Source organism: Salarias fasciatus, chromosome 11 (assembly GCF_902148845.1).
Source record: "Salarias fasciatus chromosome 11, fSalaFa1.1, whole genome shotgun sequence".
NCBI lineage: Eukaryota > Metazoa > Chordata > Actinopteri > Blenniiformes > Blenniidae > Salarias > Salarias fasciatus.
The window spans coordinates 7,361,073-7,366,406 of NC_043755.1; positions in this window are offsets into that span (position 1 = coordinate 7,361,073).

Genomic DNA, 5,334 nt, shown 5'->3' on the forward strand with positions numbered 1-5,334 from the left:
TTCCAATTAAACAAACAATAGGGGGGAAACTTGTAAAATGTGATGAAAGTGAGATTTCAGTTTGAAATGTTTGTTTTATTTTCTGACAGAGGATCTAAAGTTGACCTGCAGTATACGCAACTCTGATTAGGAATATCTTAACTGAGGAAACGGAACCGTTGTTCTTAGCCAGTGTCTGTTCGGCCACAGCAGGTCCTCTTGCACCTTCCACCCGGGCAGGTTTGTCAAATGCCCTCCAAAAGCTGACAAGATGCATCTACGAGTCTTGATTTACAATTCAAGACTTGTAGATTGTTCTGTTTGCGGAACATAGAAATTCTTGGCTTTCCATAATTTCCACAATAGGAAAGAAACGGAATTTAATCCCAGAGTGAAAAATAGCTTTTTGTTTTGTGAGCAGAATAATTCATGAAGATTGAGGAAAGCTGATCAACAGAAACAAGAAAGTGACTTTGAAACAAACAAAAAAAAAAACATCTTTGCAAAGCGAACAATTGAAAATGAGCTTTCACACTCAATCACACTGTTTGCAGAAATCAAATCCTTGTATTTGTTTACATGTTTCTAAGTTTTTCGTGCGCACGTTTCCCAGCAGAACGAACAGTCAAGGCAAAAAAATATTGATGTGGAATTAAGAGTTTTCACAGAGACGTTTTTCTGTTGATTGAAATAAAAAGAAAAAGCTATGTGTTCATCTTATGGAGATTGTCGCTGCGTTCACAGAATAGAATGAGTCACTCTCACCAGATGAAAGACATGCAAGAAGAAAGAACTGCTTTTTATGAAGAGATGTATTGATATTGAGCACAACAGAAAAGACAGCACCACATCAGTGTGTTCAGCTGTGAGTTTTTTTTTTTTTTTTTAATGTGCAGAATATTAGACTGTTGCTTCGTGGGTATGAGTCACAGGAAGCGTTTTTCCTCGTCATGTGGGGAAAGCGTTTAATGACAGGATTAATGAAAATAAGCCGCGGCTGTGCTTGGCGGCGGAGTCGGCGAACTCTTGAAAGACCACTTGAATAATGATGGAATCAGAACGGTTGTCATGGAAACCACGCTGCTGCAAATGTCACAGACAAAGTTTTCGACCTTGACTGATGAAATCTTGTGGCGCCGCGTTGCGAGCGACGGCTCGCCGGCTGCGAGCACACATTCGGTCCTGTCGGCGTTGTTTTCTGGAGCCGGGTCTCGCTCAGCTGGCGACGAACCGTCACTGAGAGTTCTGCTCTCCGGGTTCGTCACTTAAAGAGCCTTCGACGTGCGTCTCAGACACATCTGCTTCGCTCTTCCCCACACTGCTGTCTGAGACGTTTCATTTTGCAGCAGGAGCCTGCTGCGAAAGAAGAGCAGGATTTAATGAAGTCTCGGGGTGTCCATGAACTTTCTTCTCTTGTCTCTCTCCACGTCCAGTTGAAAATATTGATGGACTCCGGCAGAACCCTTGCTGCCAGGTGCCTGACTAAATTTTCCTGGTTATCTTTACCTCCCGGCCCTCAGGCCCACCGCCGATAAATTAATGCTTCGTCCTTGTATGGCACGGCCCAGTCCGTGATCTCGCTTCATAAACTCAGGCCTCACTTTGACATTGATGTGAAATTAGAACGTGTGAAGGATTTTACACGATGCCGACACGTATACTGAATAGATTTTTGTAATTCTGGAGGCAGTTTTTGTCCTCCATCATCCATATAGCAGCATATTCAGAGGCAGTTTTAAACAAGATGGATGGAAGAGTGATAGCTCTCACCTTGTATTATTGCCTGAGGGCTAAACAGTGGGGTAGTGTCCCTGTGAGCCTTTCAGAGTAGAGTTTGCATGTTCTTTCATTGCATAATTATGTTTTCTGTGGACTCTGTTTTCCTCTCACAGTCAAAAATCCTGCATTTCAGGGTAATGTGGGAATCCGAAGAGTCGGTGTGAGTGTGAGCGTGTGACCTGTTGAAGGTGAACTCTGCCCACGATGCCGGCACCGTGACTCTAAACTGGACAAAGCTGGAATATGACGAGCTCAGCATCGGCTGCACGGAGCGGAAAGGGTGAAAAATAGGCTCAAAGGCAGGAAGGTGTTCAAAAAAGAATTCAAAATGATTTAATCTAATCAGATCCATAAGTAAGGAACTTCATACACTGGTTTATTTTAATTTCTTTCAATTAAAAATACTTCAGAAACCCATAAAAAATAGAATGCTACAGCAGCATTGTTAAAGTCTTCTGTTTGAATTATCAAAAAAATGCAGTTTGGCTATACTGGCTTGGAGATCGTCACAAATGATATTGACTTTAAAGAAAACAGGGCGATCAGTAAACAAAATGATTTCTCTTTAATTCATTTATTCATTTATATATTTTCGTACAGTCATATGAATATGTATTTGTGTTGCACATAGGGTTTGATTGGTTGTTGCAGTTTGGCGGTTTGTATTCTCCCGTCAGAGTCAGAATACTCCCAGTTCAATTCTGGGTTCTGATTTTCAAACTGCTTCTTCCCACACTGTGAGTTCAAGCATTTGGGTTACCTGACTTGTTCAGCTGTTGGCCACAGGTGGGAATCAGCGCTTTGAGACCCAGTTACTGAACCAAAGGCAGTAAAGTCCTGTTATCATTATCACCTTTACGTTTATCACAAATCTGCTAACTTTTCACAGAAGATGAAGGATCATTCTTAAAACAGTTAACAACCGTGGATGGATGTACATTTTTCTGATGCAATTTTTCTAAGCTCAGCCCATCAGTGATAGAATCTCAACAAAGCTTCCACAGCAGGCTCCATCTGGACCGTCAGAGTTATTAATCCTTGAGCACACAGCGCTGCTCCTGGAAGGTTTGAAGAGGAGAGATGTGGAGAAAATAACACGAGAAGATGCAAGTAAACAATCGATGCTGCGTGACTTTGCAGATTGGACGAGTGACCTGTGCCACTTTTTCTTGTGCAGAGCGACTGAACTCAATCTGCTGGGAATGTGATGATCAAACGCCGCCACTAAATGGCCCGTTAACAACATGATTGCTATTAACACTTGAGCACAAACTGGTACTCGGGAGAAAAAGCCCCACAAGAACACGCATGTAAACAATCGATGCCCGCGTGACGAGTCATCCTCCTCCTCCTCCTCCTCCTCCTCCAAAGGACTGAACCGTAACCTTCAGTGAAAGGCATGTCTGCTCAGCCACAATCATCATGCTATGATATGTCAAGGTTGTCTGATGTTATTCCGTGCTGTGTTGCGCAGTTTGTGTGGAGCCCGAGTGGCCCCGGCCCCTCTGGCTGGATGCCCAGCCGGCTCTTTAATACCATTTGGAGTCAGGTTAAGCAGTCTGGAGGAGCTGCTCATCTTCCCTATCAGCCGATGGGGCGTGCAGGGTGCACTGTGTAATTCTGGGAAATGAGTGGAGTGGGCCAGTCTATGCTTCCTCTGACCTCTCGATATAATACATGATGTGGCAGAATCGAAATACACGATGAAGCTGGCTGTACTCACTCCGAGGAGGGTAAATTTGATAAGCGTTCAGCCATATAGTGTAGATTCAATAAAACCTCTGAGGGCTTTTCAGTGGAAGTTAAGCCATAAGAGACAGCTGCTGCTGATGCTTAACAGACAAATTCTGCTTTTAGTCTTTTAAGAGCCGCACTGACGAACCCTGAGGTGGCACGTTGAAGGCAGTTTGCGTGCCTGAGAAAAACAATTTGAGTGCTTAAAAGAATTGTACCAATTATAGCCCTGCAGATTCTGATCGATACAAACTGCAATGTGCGGTTCTGCTGTCATGCTCTGTCTGAGGTTTCTGCTCTTTCTCCGCTGTTTTTTATTTTCCTCCTGCTGCATAGGAAAGTCAAGTGGTATTAGATGAGAGGCACTTGGACCCATTCAATCAGATTACTCCTCCCTGCTGCATATAAAGAGGTGGATGCCCTAAAATTGGCGCTTGGATCAAAAACCTGACACAATGTATGACAGCTAATAGACTAATATTTACTCTGAAAATTGATTTGGACACCTATGAGAGACTGTGGACTAAAGACTTAAGAGAGGTTAACTTGGACGAAAAAGAAATCTGAAGTATGAGTTCCAGTGGCATGCAGGTCGGTGTACCTCTTAACCTTTTCAGGGCTGCAGGTATTGGAGTTGATCTGAGCCTTGAGGCTCATTGCTGCTAATTCTACCTCAAACTCTTAGCCCAGAACTCAGGCCCTACCAGCCAGAACCCCATCCAGACACCAGACGGGCCCGAATCTGGCCCTAACCAGACACAACCTGGCTCTAACCCAACCACCATACCAGGAACGTGACAGGCTCCATCAGAGGAGAGCTGTCAAACCTTCACCACCCAACTTCCCAGAAATCCATAGGATGTTGTAAATATACATTTTACCTGCACTCATCTATGTAATGTGTCTCAAGAATGGCACAAATGTAAGAGTGATGATAACATGTGTAATGTATGAATGTATTGTGCAGTAAGAATAAGAATACAAATTAATACAATTTGTATCACGTTACTTGTGCTTTTCTCTGTAAAACTCTGTTATCATTAACCTAAAGATAAAAACCACCACGTCATGTTCTTGTCAGTACACTTTTACCTTTGTGGCAAGTTTTCTCAAAATCCCCATTTGTTCAGTGCTCTATTGATTATTCCATCATTCATCAACAGTAAGATATCTGCACGTGAGCCTGAACATGTTTTCTCCACCTTTGATTATCACATAGAAGGGTGATCCACAAACTGTAATTAGAGGTGGTGTAGCCTCACAGTGAGGATTTTGTATTTTGAAGTATGTCTATTCTATTCTATTCTATTTTATTCTATTCTATTCTATAAGGTCTAAAATTCTACGATCTTTCATAACAGCATCACCAATAACAGCGTGTCTCAGTGACTGGGTTGCAGTGTAGCAGTGTGTCCGCTGCTACAAGGAAATATGTATAAAAAAATCAATGCTTTCCTTGAAATTTTCACAAATTGCTTGGTGGATTGGAGCCTCTTGTGGCCTGATTTTGGCCCACAGGTCTTATGTTTGACACCCCCTGCTGTAAGCTTTCATAGCTGCATCACTGACCTTTGACCCGGGTTTCAGTGTTGTGCAGTTCCTCCGAGTAACAAAACATGCACATGCTTTCTTTGCAACTCTCTTAGCTTACTAATTGGTTTTTGCTCACATCTCTGCCACCACAGTGTTGGACCATCTTCCCTGGTGTATAACATGCAGCCCCCGGCAGCCTGGGTCTGCCTGCTCTCTGCTGCTGCCGCGCTTTCCTCTTACAAACTGCGAGTGTTATGTAAACCCGCACGCTATTGGCTGGTCAAGTGACCGCTCCAGCCAATCAGAGCG